Source organism: Anas platyrhynchos, chromosome 5 (assembly GCF_047663525.1).
Source record: "Anas platyrhynchos isolate ZD024472 breed Pekin duck chromosome 5, IASCAAS_PekinDuck_T2T, whole genome shotgun sequence".
In the NCBI taxonomy this organism is placed as follows: domain Eukaryota; kingdom Metazoa; phylum Chordata; class Aves; order Anseriformes; family Anatidae; genus Anas; species Anas platyrhynchos.
Genome location: NC_092591.1, coordinates 11212515 through 11230470, shown reverse-complemented (window position 1 = coordinate 11230470; position 17956 = coordinate 11212515). Strand labels below are relative to the sequence as shown.

The window sequence follows — 17956 nt, the reverse complement described above, 5'->3', positions numbered from 1 at the left end:
GGCTAATAAGGATGTACTGTATCATCACCGGCTACAATAGTTCAGCTGAATGACTGTTAATTGCAGGAAACCGCTTCACAGAGAAACAATGGTTTGCTGTCCTCTCTCTATCCTTCTCCCAGGTTCACCTCCAGCATTACAAATAATCTGTTGATGCTGCTTTCAGAGAGATAGGACTGGAAATGATCTCCCCCTACAATGGTGAGCAACAACGCAGTGGAGGTTTTGTTCAGGATGTCTCATATAACACCTTTTCTGCAAACCCCATTCATCCAGGGTCACAAAACACTTCTGAGTATCGGATAATAAACTTAAGAGCTGCAGCAAAAGACCAGACCTCACACGCACAGCATCACAGAGGACTGTGACAGGAGATGACACCAGTATCCCTGCAGCACGGCATTTGCCAAGTAAATTTCCCAGAAGATTCTGAGAAATCGGCAGGGGCGGGGGGCAAAGGGGAAGCAGTCCCCTGCCAGCCTCACCTGAGGGAAAAGGTTTCTTCATGACCCAGATCCGTCAATCAGCTCAACCGTACGCCTATGAGCAAGATGCACCACAAACCACCTGACGATTTCATGTCACCAGTGTCCTTTCTACATCCTGTCTCTGACTAATTTCCAGTGCTTCAGAGGCAGTTGAGAAAACCCTGAGAAGCCAAGTGCAGCTGGGGTAGAGGACCAGAAGCAGCCCTGAAGTTTGGGAATGGTAGAAGTGCAATGGAAAAGGGCAGCAGCTCGGTCCCCGTTAAATTCCCCTCGGACATATCACGGTACCATGCCCTGATTTAAAACCCTTTGGGTGCTTGTGCCTAGGGCACTGTTTGCTCACTCCTGGCATGGTGAGAAAGCTTTCCAGTCCGAGTCCAAGCTCATGACCGATTCGTAACCATACATCCTTGTGCTTGTGTAATTCTTTCATTAATTTAAATAATTCTCCTTCCTTGATATTTGCTCTTTGAATGTATTTACAGTGAATCATCACGCCTTTTTGCAGCCTTCATTTGGCTAGCTAAGGAAGCCAAGCTTGCGTGCCTGTAGCTCCGGGCCGAGAACACAGAAGCCCCGTTCCCCCGTCACCCCGCTGCTCCTCCTCTGCACCTGCTGCAACCTGAGTCAGCCTTTTCTGATCGTAAGTCACCAGAAACGTACATAATTTTCCAAATGAGGGGAGGGTCCCCAGCAGTGCTGTGTAAAGCCATGCGAATACTTCCCCATCTCTTCTAAAAATACCCCAGCTGGTGCATCATAGGCTCACATAAGCCTTTTCCACAGCTCTGCACGCTGGCAACTCACAGTCATTTTCTCACAGACATACACCCCCGTACGAAGGCCAGGCGGGCAGGCCTAATGCCACCAGCATCGCTGCCCTCCTCCATTCACTACTTCTAACCTTGAACAAATTGGTTTTGAAATTGTATTTTCATTTGCCAGTTTCTTTTGGTATCTGTGGGTAAAAATCAGCTCTGGGCTCCTCAGTCCCATCATAAGCATCCTTTGTTTCTCCATGTTCTGTGACCCCCGAGCAATTTGTCCCTCTTGCAGTTTAACAGGAGCTGAATTAGTCTGTGATTGCTCAGTTTCAATACTACAGCCTTCTACAAGGCCTTTGCCCCTTATTAATACGAGGCCTGAAATAGCATCCTCGTCCATGGACCCCCTGCTTGCCTAGCTCCCATCACCCTCCAGAACATTTAAGCCCTGCCTCTTCCCAGTGATATTTTCCAGCCTGTACCTGAGGAATTATGGTTTCCCTTAATCACATGATATCGACTCGTCCACATTTCCCCCCTAGTTTTCACAGATAACTGTCCCTATTCAAGTTTCTAATGGATGACCACCATTCTTTCTATGGATTTTTTTTAATTCTTCTCACATGCAATTTTCCGAATCGATGCCCTCTCATTTCACTTCTTTGAACCATTTCACTAAAATCCAGGGTCCCTTTTCCATCATTGCTGTGGCTCCAAGCGGCTGCCCCTCCAGGACCGTGTTGCAGGCACTGCTGCCAGCAGCGCTGCGTGGCGGGGACGTGCAGCGTGCCGCAGCAGCGTTGGCAGGAGCTGCTTTGACTGAAAATGTTGTGTGTGTCATGAAATCCCTTATAGGCCAGGCACAGGGGACACACATCACTGCAATAATCGTGTTTGAATTCTTTGGAATATTGTAATTGTGATAAGGAAAAAGTCAAAAGGAACCAAGCACTTGGAATGGGAGGTATTTCATCAGATTAATGCTTTATCCCTTCAGCTACCGACATTTTTAAATACGGAAAGGCTCTGTCTGACATCTCGTAGGTAGCGTAAGACTTTGTTTTCAGTCTCTTTTTTGGGAAGAACACGTTAGTACAGCTGCTGGAGCTACCGGCACCGGAATCCTATTATGTTTTTTTTTTTCTTTTTTTTTTTTTTTTTTTTTTTTCTAGAGCAAAACAAGAGGACGCGCACACACAACAGCAAAAAGAGTGGCAAGGAAGGAAATTGCAGGTTTGCCTCTGACAGAAACTTATTGGCAGCCCCACCACCGGAGAAATCCGGGCTGGCTCCTCGCAGCCTTCCCAGCGCTGGGCAGCCTGGAGGAGGTGAGGGGAAGGTTTCAGACCTCGCTCTCTGCCCGTCCTCCTGCCCGCAGGTTGACGGCAGCGCTTCAGCAGCCGCGGCTGCCTTGACAGCAGCGCCAGCCCCTCGCTGGGGACACGGCAGCGAGAGGAGGGAGCGGGGAAGGAGGTGGGGAGGGGGTGGGGGGGAGAGAAAAAGCGGACAAGTGGGGACGAGGAGGGGATTAGCCGAGCCGGTTGTTTAGGGTCTGGTGAGGACACCGCCGGGGCTGGGGACGCCTGCTGCTGCTTCGCCGGGCGTGGGCGTTGCAGGGATGCGGCTGGCAGCGGCTCCGGGGGGCGGCGGGCAGGGGGCTGGGGGCTGGGCTCGCCCCCCCCAAACCAGCCCCTTCCCCAGCACCCGCACTGCTCCTCACGGCGGCTGCCCCCCCCCCTCCTCCTCCTCCTCCTCCTCGCGACATGTCGCGACAGCAGCGCGCTGCGGCCGCCCGCAGGGGCCAGCAGCATCCCCCCCTCCCCTCAGCCCCTCCGAGGGGAGCCCCCCTGAGGGGGGGTGGTGGTGGTGGTGGTCGAGCCGCCCTGCCCCCGGCTCCCTCCTCAGCTTTTCCAGACTCTTCTCCCCCTCCCCTCCCCCCTCTCTCTCTCTGTGTGTGGTGGTGGTGCTGTTTTTTTTTTATTTTTTTGGTATTTTTTCCCCTCCCCTTCCCCCCTCACCCTCCCCCCCCCACCTCAGTGGCGTTTTTTAAATAAAGCCGACCGCCTTCCCCACAGCGACCGGCTCCTCTCCCCCACATCCCCTCACACTCCCTGTGTACCCCCCCCCTCCCCCCAACCCCAAAGCCCCCTCAGGGGGACCCCCAACCCCTCATCCCGGGGCACTGTGGTGCTGTGGTGATCCGGGGGGGGGGCCCAGAGGCATCAGGTGCAGGCGGGCAGGGCAAAGCCCGGCCCCCGGCTGCCGCCTGCGCGCTGGAGCCGGGCCCGCCCCTGTGTGTGCGGGGAGGAGCCGGGCTCGCAGCGGGCTTCGCCGGGGATTTCCAGCCTGAGCGGGCGGGAGAGGAAGTGCGGGGCGGGGGGGAGACGGCGCAGGGCGGCCGGGACTTTCCGCCGGGCTTGGCGGGCGCCTTTCGCCGGGCTCCTGCAGCCGCCGCCGTGCCCGCTCGCTCGCAGGTAGGGGCGGCCGCGGGGTGCTCGCAGCTCCCCCGGTGCTGTTGCTGCTGCTACGGGCTCCGATCGGGGGCTGCTCCCCGGAGCCGTGGTGGAGTTGTTGGGGGGTGTGTGTGGGGGGGGCACGGCGCTGACACGGGGCATCTGCTGGCAGGCGGCGCCCGGTGCCGGGACCTCGGCGGCGGCAGCGGCCGGGGACGGAGCAGCGCGGACTGTGCCTGCCCGGAGGCGCTGGGTGTTGTGCAGGTGCCCCCCGTTTTCTTACTTTATTCCTCCCCCCCCTCCCCACTCTCCCCGCTTCCCACCCCCGCTGCCTTGCGGCGTTTGAATGCGGGAGCCTCGCTGCGCCCCTGGCTCGCTCCGTGTGCGGCGCTGGGGGCGGGCCGGCGGCCTTTAAAGAGGCGCTGCCTGCCCGCAGCCCCCGGCACGGCTGCTCCGGGGGGGCCCCGGACACCTCAGCGCCTTCCCCGGGCTGCCCGGCTCGGCACGGCTCCCTTCGCCCCCCTTTGGCTTAACCCCGGCCCGCTTCGGCCCCCCTTGGGCTCGCTCCGGCTGTCCCCGGGCTGGGGGGGGGGGAGGTGTGAGATAAACCCGTGGCCGTGGCTTTATTTTATTCTATTTTATTATTATTATTATTTTTTTTATCCCCGTCTGCAGCCCGGGCGGCTGGCAGGAGCGGAGCTTTGTGCGTGTTTTGCTTTTTTTTTTTTTTTTTTTCTCTATTTATTTATTTATTTTTAACGCCATTCATTTTTCCTGCGCTGTTTTTCGCAGCATCGCGGCGTCGCCCGCTCGAATTAGTGACCGCCGTGCGGGTTAGGGAGAGAGGGGGGGAAAAAAAAAAATAACGAGTGTTTAAAAGTTTATACTGAGTCATTCCTCTGCAGATGAACCTATGACTGACTCATAATCTGAGAACTGCAGCGGCTTGTAAAATAGGAAGGTAAGGCATCCACGTCTTGATTTATTTGTATCCGAAGTGCCTGCGATCCGAATTACATGCGGAGGGACGAGTGAAACCGTGTGAATGCTGAGCGGCGTCAGCTCGCCTGCTGCCAGTCTGAGCTTGTGTGTGACATGAAAGGCTGTACGTGCACCTCTAGGTGGATCTCCGCCGCGCGCTAGAACGTCTTTCTGTCGTTTTCTGTTTCTGTAGTAGTAAAATGTGGGAAGTTCCAGTGATACAATGTGAAATTTGCAGTCTGCTTGGGTCCCTGCCCTCTCTGCCTCGCTGAGATCTAACAGGGTCTGGTGTACCGTAATCCCTGTGTTTCATCTCTTTGGTGGATCTGTGTATTCCTCGCTGTGCGTCTGTCCCGTAGGATTCATGCAGGGTTGTTGTGTACTACTCCGAACTCGCATTCATAGACCGAAAGGGAGCTTAGCCTGTGATGTCAAGGCGTGTTAACCGTATGCAGCTCAGACAGATGAAATAGTTTAATGTGAAATAGTAAAAGTCAGTGTTTAAAATAGCTGTTGACTCGCGTGGAAGCCTGGGTTTAAAGGATGCATTGAGCACTAGAGTTACGACTAAAGAGATGATAACATCATGTATGTTGTCCTTTAGAATGAGCTATTTGGCTAAAAGTGCCTATAAAAGGCAATCTCTACATGCTGAAGTGTATGAGTAACGTGGATGTAAACGTTGTTTATTTAGCTTAGGGAGAGGATTTTTATTTTCAGACAAGGAAACATTTGAATATTTGGACTGAATCTTTTTTTTTTTATGGCTGGACTGGGAAACCCCTTGTAATAGGGCTTGATAACGGAAACATTGATGTATCATGAGTTGGGGCATCACAAGCAGACAGCGCTATGAGGTTATAAAAGTTGCTTTGGTACAACGTGAAAATGGTAGGTGTTTTACTGAAAACTGACTTGATTCAACGCTTCCACTAGCAGCTGGATCTAGGATGCAGAAAGGTAAAGCGCATTCAGTATCAAAGCAAATTAATTGTAATGGAAAGAGGACACTAAATAACTGAGTCCTTAGGCTTGCCTGAAGTCCTCCTGCGGTTAGCTGTGATGATCCTGGTTTTGAGAAGCAGTTCTAGTATGGCTTCAGAGAATTTGAGCATCATGAAAGCATATTTACTGTTGGTGTCTGCGAAAACTGTGTAAGATGGCAGTAGTTAACATCAGTAACAGAAAATTCTTAATGAGGTCTTACCAGTCCATGCTAATACGGTTTGTTTCTAAATGATTTCAACAGCCTGCTGCATTTCAGATCTTTGCATTGCTCTTGTTCATAATGAAAAGTTTAAGCGATGGCAGGGGAACGTGTTTTCCAGTGCTGTATTAGTAGCTACGGCAATACTGAAAACAAGGAAAGTCAGCAGTCCTAATTTTTAACTTTTGTTGTTAAACCACTAGTATGTAAATACATTGGTAAGTAGACAATCACAGTTCTGCAGATGAAAAGTGAGGCAGTTTAAAAATAGGCATGACTTAAATCTAATCCAATATCCTAAATTGGCTCTGTATGAATAGATATTGCAAGAATAACAGGTTTTGATCTCAGATAGCCAAGATGATGCAATAACTGGATTTCATGTTTTTTAGCATAATAGTGTTTCTTAATTGGAGGTGCTGAATCTTATGATGTCTTAAAGACTGCTCATTACACGTTGGTTTCAGATGTCTGTGTTCTTGTGCACCGTTCCTTTAAAGAATTGCCAAGGCTTTTTATTTTTTTATTTTTTTGATTCTTGTGGGTGGGTACTTTCTGCATATGATGCTTGTATTTAAAACCTCCTGGCATTTTTGGCCTGTGGCTCAGGAACACCAAAAGTGGTGGCGGAGAGTGAAATTGGAGATTTCAAGATGTGGTACGGGGTAGAGAAGCCAAGGGAGGGAGGGTCATGTGGGTTTTTGCAACAATATAAAGGTGTGATTGTAGCACAAGAAAGAGAGCTGTAGCTTTGCAGGGTTTTATCTTACTCTTTTAAACCTGCAGTGATGAAGTAGTGACATAGAAACCACAGCAGCAAAGGGCTGGCAAAGAAAATAGAGCTGGTCTGCCTGCTGGAAGCCCCTGCCGTCATAAGCAGATAGATTGAAGTCAGTGTATGTTTGTTTTGACAAATAACAAAACATTTAACTGTTATGTCTTCAAGCTTTTTTCTTTTGTTTGTTTGTTTCAGATAGAAAGAAAAAGAAAGGACTAGAGAACTCGGAGGAAAGGGGTGGCAGCTTGCAAGGAAAGATGATTAGGTGTCTGCAGATTAGGAAGAGGTGCTCTCTTGGTCTGTGCTAATGGGAGAGAAGAGAAAATAAAGACAACTCCCTCCACCCCTAGCAAATGAGCAAGGAAAGCGTCAGTAGAAAGATCTAAGAGCACAAGAAGAAAATGAGGCAAAAGATGATTTGATATTGGAAATTGTGATATATCCATCTTATGTAGTGGGGTCTGAGAATTGTTTTCTTCTCTTCCTGGATTTTTTTCTACTTCAACACAGACAGCAAAACATTATTGCCCCTGTGACTTCAATTCCTCCTGACTGTTGGCTTTTTAACTAGGTTAACAGGGCGAGTGTCTCTAAAATTATATGCAACAACTGTAGGTCACTAATCTTCTCCACACCCCCAAAATGTTAAGCCTTTGATTGCCATGCTGTTGTTCTTCCATGCCGATTTTCTCTGCACATGTAAGTGTGATTTTTTTGGTAGAATCCTGCAGTCCATCTGGTAAAGGGCAGCACGGGAAGGGAAGGCTCATGGTGTGCAGAAGTTCCATGTTGGACGTGTGGGATGGCCTCCATCCCTGGCTCCCTCCTTGTACTTTAAACTGGGTCGTTGTGTACTCTGACATCATGATTGGCTATTGCAAACTGCAAGCATTGGAACTGTGTTGGCCATAGCAGGAATTCTTTAGGTTGGAACATTTTATAGTTCCGGTATTACTTTATATGCTGTCATAAAATGCTCACTTACGAAACAGATTTAGCTGATGCGTAGAGGAAACGTTCTCTAGGTTATTTACCATGATAAAATCACTGATAATTCTCTAATACAGTGTAAATGCTCTGAGGTGAATATAATGCTTTCACATACAGTATGTGTAGCAAGTGCTCGAGACCAAACCTTAGTGAAAGAAGGGGTGAAACTTCTTTTACATGCTCCAGTGATGGCTGCAGGGAGGCTTGTGATTGCAGAAGCTTAACATTTGGAGTAATATTAAACTTGTCTGACTTCGTTTCTTCATTAAAACAAAAAACATCTTTTGGTAAATCAAGTAAGATGCGCCCATTCAAGACAAGCTTGGAATGCCTTGAGTCTTCACAGCATTCTTGGGTATCTAGCAAAATGAATTCTTTTGATTTGGTTGGTCTTGAAAAGCACGTTGCAGATGCTGCTCTAGAAGAAGCAGTCCCTTCCTGGCTGCCACTCTGTTCCCACAAGCTCTGACATCTCTTGAGAGCAAGAAGCTGGCCTGTTGAAGATAGCATAAGATCTGGGAGACCTGGAGGCTGTTGTTTTGTTCCTGTAGATGTTTGCAGTGTAAGTCATTGGAAGGCCAAAGCACTGAGGGCCTTTGATGTTGTGGTGCTGAGCGGTGTGACATCATGCTCACGTCCCCGGGGCAGAAGGGGGATTCCAATCCAACTTTTCTACTTCCCTGGGGAGCATTCTCACAATCAGCTCACAGGCCAGTTAAGCACAGTGTCACTTCCTTCTCTTGAAACTCTTCTGCTATGCCAGGAATAATCAAAACTCGCTGTGCCTGTGAAACGGAGCAAGAGGAAGCGCGATGGCTCAGAAGGGTGGTTAGGATGATTACCGAGATGAGGAAAGGCATGCATGCAGTCTGCTGATGCTTCTCTCCACCGATGTCTTGTTTCTTGTCTTCTGGTGCCTTTGAACCTGATACTGAGGTGCTTGCTGAGGTGACCAGCCTTGTCCTCCAGACAGACTGTTCTTGAAGCACGGAAGATATCTTCAAGGTGCTGTTGGGGTGAGCGTACTGGTACTTAGGTGCCTCTAGGGTTAGGTGAGAGCTGACTGGGACTTCTGAGAATACTTGTCATACAGCTTGTGGCTTATGTCTCTCTGCTGGCCTCATGGTCTCGGCTTTTCCTGCTCTGTAAAATGGAAATAGTGGTGCTTTCCTGCCCTCTGAGGACATCAAAGGTGATGAGGTGCTGAGGCGCAGCAGGGCAGTACGAGCTTTATCCATTGATAAATGACATGAATTGCAACAGTTGTGTAGAGGCATCCTGTTTTGTCTTCTCCACAGCGCTGTGCCTTTCTGCACCGTCAGCGTTATGGGACAGGAAGCAGAATTTGCTTCACAGCTCTTGCACTGCTGCATACAGCAAGCATGCAGGGCTCCATGAACCTGAGTGTCCAGGCCAGAATCTGTCAAAGTGGTGCCTGTTCTGGTGCTCTTAAGTGTTCCCAGCTTTCTGCCTTGGATGCTCTAGAACAGCAATGGGCTTTCCTTAGTCTGTGGAACCAGGTTACTTGCACAATAAAGGTGCCTAAAATAACTTTAATGGCAAAGCCCAAAACTTGGCTCATGAGCTGGCAATGTGAATAAAATTCACTTTGTGAGCTGGTCCATGTACTTGTGAGAGATAATTAGAATAATTGTTAGAGTTTTCTGTTACAGATGTGTTGCGTACTGTATCAGTTTGTACCTATCTCCTATCTTTTCTCTTTCCACAGAGAAGAACCTTCCAAGAGTAAGTTTCCTTGAGTAGTGTGTCCTCTGACCATTTATTTAATGTCTTGCAGCTTTAAAGAATTGTGTCTTATCTTGATTTTATTTTTTTGCTTAGGAAGTACTGCCTTAAAATTTCCATTCATCTTCTGCTTGTTTAAAACTCCTTTAAAGCATCCGAAGTCACTCGTCTTTCTGCGTTTCATGCTCTTCAGCTACCAATGAAATACTCTTATCACAGTGTTTCTATTCCATCTTAAGTTGTTTGGCCAAACAGTGTAAACGCTCTTAATTTTGTAAGTTGGTTCTTCTGATTCTTAGAAGTGGCTTATTTTGAACTGCTTTCAGTTGTTTCATATCTCCTGTAATTTTAAGTTGTGCAGGGATGACTTTTATTCCAAGGTGGTCTCATCCTTTTACTTGACCCATATGACTGACTTCACTTTCCCATTCACTTTCCTTTCCATTTGCATCACTTTTCTCTTGAAATACTTGCTTCCAGGCTTGTACTTATTTTCATACTTCCGGCTAATAGTCCTTATCTGTAAGTCAATTTTTCTTTGACCTCTCTGTAACTGCCTGTTTCTTTCATTTTCCCCCAACCCAAGGCGAATTAGCAAGCTCTTCCATGCCACTAAAGATGGATCTACATTATACCCTCCTATTGTCTGAAGTATACGTGTCCTTAGATCTACAAATGCTCTCTTTCCATCCTTTCCACTGTCCTCTTTTCTGTTTTCCTTGAGAGAGGAGTATTGTGCTTTTACCTGGGAATGTTTTAGTTCTGACTGTTGTAGCTTCACGTGATGAGGGTACCAGTTCTACGTTCAACAGGTGCCAAAGGTAAAGTGCACGTGGTTGTAAAGCTGCATATTCTCAAAATCTTGTCATTAGTTTAAGTGGAAGGAGGTTGCCTTCTTAAAAAAGTGAACGCTGTTGATACACGTGTGTGTATCTAGTGGTTTTCAGACAGTCTCATGCAGTAGTATTTCTGTTGCCTTTTAGAACTCAACTTTTTTTGTGGGGAAAAAAAGGATTTGAGCCAGCTTAATTTGAAATTCTTAACACCTAGTGCTGATTTGGAGTGTGAATGTCTTCTCTGTTTTCTGTTAGGAGTTGAGCTGTTCTTCTACATGCAGAACCTGAGCGTGCTACACTTAATATTAGTAAATGTGCCTTACTGCTCACTGGTGGTGTTGGTGAGTAATGGAAATGGCAATGGATCCCGTGTTGTAGTTAGAGTAGCAGACATGGCTGTTGTGTTGCTCTTACTGTTTGGCAGGGTTTTTTTTTTTTGTTTTAATCTGTGTTAAAGTGAGATATTTTCACACTTTGTTGGAGCATGTGCAGAAGAATGCTCTTGGCAGTATCCAGGAACATAAAGCAAGTTTATTGCAGTTTGTGTGCTGTACTTTGTCAGCGATTTTTTTTCAATACCTTGGCCTGTAAATTCCCCTTCTTCCTCTTTCCTTCTTGCAAATTCCTGAAAGCTTCACTTTCATTTTGGAAAGGATTATTTAGATACGTAACTTTCAGTACTCCAGCCAGTAACTTTTTGAGGGAGTTTTGGGGGATTTACTCTCTTGGCAGTTTGTTTGTTTTGTGTGTTCTTTCTTTTTTTTTTTTTTTTTAAATTGTTAGGACAAGCAAACAAATATCCGCCTACTACATTCTGTGTATCTTCTGCTGAGGAGATTTTCCTAAAATAAGCAAAGAAGTGATTTGGAGTTTTCCTCTTTGTGCATGTAAATCCTGTAGTATATGTAGCTGAAGTCTGACATGTAGTGTAGCTTTGCAGACTTGTTTACCGGGAGTTGTTTGTCTTCTAATACAAACTCTCAGTGTATCAGTTGACTGTTCTGAGGTGAGTTGGGGCAGCCAGCCTTTGAAAGTCCTTTGAGCTGTACATAAAAAGGCAGCTATTCCAGAACAAGAGTGTCAGTGTGCTGAGTTAACTGGCAAAGTTCAAAGTAGTTGAACCCTTCCTTGAAATGCTGTGATTTAACAAACCATCCAAAGAACAAGGAAGGTGAAATGACGTGAGGAAAAAAGTTCGTATAGGTCAATTACATCTGTAACTGTATACTTTCCTGTCATGTTTTCACGAGAAAATGTTAATGAGATGACTATTGGCAGTTCCCGCTATCTATTGTGCTACATGCTTTAGTGATGCTTTTTTTTTTTTTGATCTGCTGCCCATCTCCTGTAGCAAAAGAGCAACCTTCAGGATGTCTTGGAGTGCTCAGCTTCATTTTGAGCAGGTGCAGGTAGTGACTTGGGTTGCTATGGTTAAGATCCAGGGTTGCCCGTATTCCTTAGACTTCAGAGGCACTGGCATCTCTTTTTCTCTTTTGGAGAGAAAGCTTAAACATTCTTAAGGTGTTTTTAAACTGGCATTGCTTTTTTTCCACAATTCCATATTCAAATACTTTAACTAAAATCTTATCTCCTGATTAAAAAAACTCCCTGTTGTACTGATGCCATATCTGTGAAAATGGGCTGTCTGACTGTTTATGGAGAAATGGTTCGGCTTCTCTTGTAGCTAATCAGTTTCTGCAGAGTATTAGATAGGCTATGTGTTAAAATATCAGTTGTTATCATCTCCAAAATGTTTGTCATGTTAAAGAAGGAGGAAAAATTGGTGAGCTCTCCATTAGATGGTGCTGCTGGTATTGAAATATTTAGGTACCTAATAGAAGCAGGTTTCTGCCTAGAACTGTTTTTACATTTTTTTTAAAGGACTGCTTTTTAATAAAATACTTTCCAAAGGCAGTGATACTTGCAAAGATGTTTTTTTTTTTCAGTTTGAAATGAATAGGTAAGATGCTGAAAAGACAGGCTGTCTCCATGGGAAGGAGATATGGCAGAAGTAAAGCATATGCTTTTCGCATGGATGATTTCAATTCTAGCAGCTGCCTCTTTTGTTGTATCCCTCATCTGTTTAAATGACGACTCTGTGTTACCTTCATACACTGCTATCATGTGGATGGGGATGCTACAGTATTAAAGAAATTCAGTGTCAAGAAATACTTGATTTTAAAATCCCCAAGTGAATTAGACTGACCACTGCAGCATTAATGCCCTGGTGAATTTGAGTTCCTGTCTTCTTGCTGTTCCTTGTCCACCTGCGTTTCTTTTTTAAGTTGAAACAAAACACTGCTAATTAAATGTGTAGTGATAGCATTCATTTACCTGAACCATGGCTGACTAGCTAGTTTAGAAAAAATATACAGGAACAGAAATGGTGCCTACATGTAGGCACATGGTACCATCTTAAATGCTGTAGGTTATCCCAGACAGTCTCAAGTTACTGCTCCAAGACTGTGCTCCATATGTCCAAGCATGTATCTGCCAGTCCTATACATCTTGGGTGCTTTAGAGCATCTAAAATTGCACCAAACTCCCATGATTGGACACCTAACTCTTCGTACATATTAATTGAAAATGTGCACTATCAAGTGTATCCATGCTGTTAGGACTCCTTCAAAGATGGTGAGGCTGGGTTGCTGAGGTCATTGAATTCTTCTGTGCCATGAAGGCTGCAAGTAGAAAAATAACCAGTTTTTAGAACTGGTGTTGGATAAGAGAAATAGAAATTGATTTTGGGCTAGAACTAGCTGATCCTTAAGGTCTCTTCCAACCCAAACCACTCTGTGATTCTAGGTTGGGTTCATGAAGTCACAGCTCTTTTCCCATTACAGGTAGAAGTATTTTTAGTATGATTTAACAAGTGCAGGTGATTGTGACTAGTCAGCAAAAGAGTTTCATAGCATGAAATAACACTTAGCAAGAAATATAGATGAAATCTTTTTTAAGAAACAGATTTTTTTTCTTTTGGGAAGGTTTTTATTGAAAAGCATTCATGAAGGCTGGCTAGCAGAAATGGCTTAAAAACTCTACCTCTAGGGGCTGGAAATTTTAAATAATTTTGTACTCAGCAACAGGAAGCCTAATGTAACAGACTTGGCTGGAGTTTAACAGCCTTTTAAAGCTGGTAAGGAGCAGCCAGTGGATTTCATATGTAATTTTCTAGCTTCAAGAGAAGTAAGTGAGCAGCTTGCAGATTCTTGGTTCACTTTCTGACCTTAACTGGGTTTAGAAGGTGTGACTACAAGGTGCTGTTAATTCCCCAAAATCTAGCAAGTTGGAGTAATAAGGCAGAGGGATGGTTCTCTCTTCTGATCTTAACGATCCATTTGGGGGAAAACTCAAACAGGAAAAGTTCCCAGTTATGAGGTAACTGGGAAAATGGACAAGCTGTTGAGAACGAGAACTTTGCCATAATTATCTTACCAGTTTGCTAAAAGTAACGTGCAGCTTGCTCATAATAACAACCCTTTAAGGACAGTTAAAAGACTATGATGTATGACAGATTAGCTAGAATTCAGAAAACTTGTAGGTAAGATGCCTTGGGAAGCATGACTAAGACTAAGGAATTCAGTGAAGTTGTTCCTTAAAGAGCAGGTAAGTGTGAATTACTAATTTGTACTTCTTTTGCACTGACACATAGCAACAGACTGCTTTGGCTAAATCAGTACACTGCTAATGATCTGAAATCCAAGAAGAAACTGTATGAAATTAGGGGACAGCGTTAAAGATGAGCAAGACAGAATGGCACAGGCATGTAGGGAAAAAAATTGGAGTGTTTGAGGCAAAGAACAATATCAAACTAATGAGGGAGATAAAAATATGTTCTTGTTATTCTTTCATGCGGTCTTGAGCAGTTAAGAGGATATTGTTCTAATAGTCAATATGAAGGAAAAAGTAACAACAGTTGATGCCAAGAGAAATGAAGTAATTAATGCTGCTTTCTTCTATGTAAGAATGAAATATTATAATGCATAACCCAATTAGCTATTAACTCTTCAGCATATTTATGGTAATTCCTGGAGGGTAAATGCAATTCCAGATGTTTTCCATATTTGATTTTGTGACTTCTGTAACAAGTAACAAGAGTGGTGTGAAACTGTGTAATATAATTTTATTTACCAGAAAAAAATAGAAAAAATGTTTTGTTTGTAAACATCTGCAAGATAGCAGAATGATCCTAAGGGTTATATGAAACTTCTCCGTAGTATTTCTATTGCAGTTCTTTCTGTGTCATGATTAAGGATGTAGGGGGACTGGGGAGAACCATCCCATTTTAAAAAGGACAGCTGCAGGACTAGTATGGAATGGATTGGAGAAGAGAGAGGAAATATGCTGGTAGCTGTGATCATCCTGGGATGTATTGCCTAAGCGTCTATATTTGGGATGGTTATAATTTTCAACATTGACTTAAAGGATTGAATAATAGAGAATAAACCTATTACATTCCAAGATGGATACCAAACCAGGAATACCTGCAAGTATTTTGGAGAACAGAATTCCAATTCAAAACGAACAGGTCTTGATTGGGCTTGGTTGTTGGCTTTGGGTAGCTGACTGCTCTTAAGTTTTCATATAGCCTACAATTTTCTTGCAGCAAGGGTGCAGCCTCAATTTCTCTTGATCTCCCGAATTTCAATACTGAATCCAAATCAAGATGTCATTGAGCTTCGAAGTACTTGTCCTACAGCCTCATCTTAAATGAGATGCCTGAATCTGAAGTTAGACTAACTGCAACGTGTCAGTCCTGATGCCATTACTAGCACTGAAATGAAATTGCATCTTTTCCCCATTTGTAGAGTAGACCCAGAGCTGCAGCGTGCTAGAACTCACTTTATACCATGGGCAATGTTTAAATGATCAGTGAACATGAGTTTTGTTACATAAAGCTGTGAAGCAAACTGTAAAATGAAGGAGCTGTTTTTTAAGTCTTTTTTTTTTTTTTTAACTACCACAAGTATAGCAAATGCAAAGGGAAAGATGGGAAGGCCAAATAAAGATGTAGCAGTATCCTAATGGCTGTAATTAGTCACTAGGGCTCAGGCGTCAGAGCCTATTGCTAAATATTACATACAATAAGAACAATAGGAGCAAAAGTATTTAGAGAGTGTTTAATAATTCACATGTGTCTGTATGGCCTGATTGTCCTTGAAGAGCTCCCTGAGCCCTTGTGATGACTCTCCTTAAACTGGTGTTGTCTCTTTGTTCCTCTGATCTCTACTATTCCTTCTGTAAATAAAAATGTTTTTAAGTAGCCTTCAGTGTTTGCATGTCTGAGAGACTCTTCTACGGCCTCCAATTAAACCTCCCTGCTTATTGAGATGTTCGGTGCTCGAATAAAGAGGTTAACATATAATGTCTGTAAATTAGTGTGGCTCCTGTTGTTCTAGGCTAATGTAGAATATTCATCCATTCTCAATAGCCAGGATGATACTAAGTGATGACTGGGTCATTCTTCCTGCGGATACTCAGAACGGTCAGTCCTCATCGTGACAATGTCACAGCTTTGCCATGATTGCGGCAGAACGAGTTAAGAAGACAGCCCAAATTAACCAACTTTGGACAAACAGGCAGGATGAGAATTGAAGCCAGGCTGACTTCTCAGGATTATGTCAGTCGATTAAAACTAACTTCCTGTCAATACTGAGCTTGGCAAAAATGTATCAGGGGAAAAGAGATCGTGGAATGTTACACGTCTTAAATCAGTAATACCATTGCCTGGAATTTGCCAAGACGTAACTGCTTCTGGTGGTTGCACAGACGCAGGAGGCTTCAGAGTTGTCTCCAATTCTAACTTGGGAATAGCTGGATTGGAGGTATAAGGTCTGGGCAGTCAGTTTGTAAGTAGAGAACTCTTCGCTGTTTTTTAAATAGTGATATAGGGGGCTTTTCTGTTATCCTCCTATTCTGTCCACAAGTGGAATGCTTTGGAAGGACAGAAGTCTCTAATACAGGAAAAAAAAAAGAGTCTTTCAGTTGTGTGGTGGTGTTCTGTTTGCTTCCATCCTCTCTGTTCTTCCTTTCAGTAGAGGATTACATCATGGGCTGGAATGCATGCTTGCTGCTGCAAGGATTGAATTTTTTAATTCATCCTTTGCCCCTTGTTTAGTCTGCTAGTACTGTGTGCTCTCACTGTGCAGTTCTGGACTGCTGTACTTGAGGCCTCTCCCTAAAGCACATGGAAATGTGTTGTTTGACCAGACTTGTTGAACCCTCTGTAGCACTGTATCCCTATCAGAATAAAGGAAAGGTGCTTTCATGGCACGGCTCTCGTTTATGGCAGTAGCTCAGAGACCTCTGACCTTTGTAGGGCTGTCTAGCAAAAGAGCAGGTTAAGCTTGCTCCAGCATGACTTCCAGATATGTAACGCCCTAGGAGCAGCAATGCTCACCCTTACGGTATGAAGTGCAGCGATCGCCTTAGGTGGAAAACCTTAGGCAGACCACAAAACCAATATTGTTCTGGTTGTGGTTTTTTGATAAGGCACACAGGGAGTGCAGTCTGCCAGTTTGTGGAGAGGGAGGACTGGTAGTTGGTATGTGGATACAGATGATGAAGCCAGCAGAAGCACGGTGCTGTTAAGCCTGACAGGAAAGCTGGCAGGCTAGGTGCAGGTGAGGAGCTTTCTACATGAACTGGCGGGCACCTTTGGGTCCTCAGAGCCATTCGAACAGCTTGCTTTGGCCACTGCATGGCAGAGATGTTATATTTCACCTGGTCAGTGCAGCTGTGTCGCTGGTCTTGGCCTGTGTGTTCCGGAGGTAGAATTTGGGCCTTCAAATGAATGAGTGCGTTTATCACCAGATAGCAGACAGGAATATGCTTTTTATTTTCTGCTTTGCTTATGTCACTGTGTGTGTATATTTATGTGTATATTTATATATGCAACAATTTTGCCTGATTACAGGTCAGTTCCATCCTGCAGTAGAGGCAGACCTCTTTTTCACATTGAAACTAGGAAAGGAGCATGTAGTTACTGGACTCAGATGGCCTTTTTCAGTCACTTTTTTTGTTGATCCATTCAACCTGGCCTTGAACACCTCCAGGGATGGGGCATCCACAGCTTCTCTGGGCAGCCTGTGCCAGTGCCTCACCACCCTCGAAGAATTTCTTCCTTATATCTATTCTAAATCTATCCTTCTCAAGTATAAAACCATTCCCCTTGTCTTAGCACTTTACTCCTTGACAAAGAGTCCTTCCCCAGCTTTCCCGTAGGCCTCATTTAGGTACTGGAAGGCTGTTACAAGGTCTCCCAGAGCCTTCTCTTCTCCAGGCTGAGCAGCCCAAGCTCCCTCAGCCTGTCCTCATAGCCCCTTGATCATCCTCATGGCCCTCCTCTGGACTCATTCTAATAGCCCCATGTCCTTCTTGTGCTGGGGTCGCAGAGCTGGGTGCAGGGCTCTAGGTGGGGTCTCACAAAAGCAGAGCAGAGGGGACAATCACATCCCTCACCCTGGTGGCCTTTTGAAGCAGCCCAGGGTATGGCTGGACTTTTGGGCGTCAGGTGCACATTGCCAGCTCATGCTGAGCTTCTTGTTAACCAACACCCCCAGGTCCTTCTCCTCAGGACTTTTCTCAAGTGTGGCTTTTACTGGCAGATAGGTAAGTAAAGTAAATCATCTGTGAGAAGAAAGAGTTGTGAGGTCTTAACATGTAGTGGGATGCTTTGGAAGGACAGAACTCTTCATAAAGAATTTCATTGCA

At 45.2% G+C, this 17956-nt stretch overlaps 1 protein-coding gene across 12 annotated transcripts in view; it reads left to right on the top strand.

Moving 5' to 3' along the window:
• The first annotated feature begins 2555 nt into the window (after positions 1–2555).
• The window catches only part of TRAF3 (TNF receptor associated factor 3), a 71739-nt gene continuing 56338 nt past the window's right edge, over positions 2556–17956 (top strand). For 2 of the 12 annotated variants that reach the window (XM_038179608.2, XM_027457641.3), the window contains exons 1-3: positions 3524–3726; positions 3878–3969; positions 4611–4666. The gene's annotated coding sequence lies outside the window, so the exon portion shown is untranslated. Of the gene's footprint in view, positions 2581–3485; positions 3727–3877; positions 3970–4610; positions 4667–17956 lie in introns of those variants that run through there. The other 10 variants (XM_038179610.2, XM_038179607.2, XM_038179606.2 and 7 more) reach the window with 9 other exon arrangements.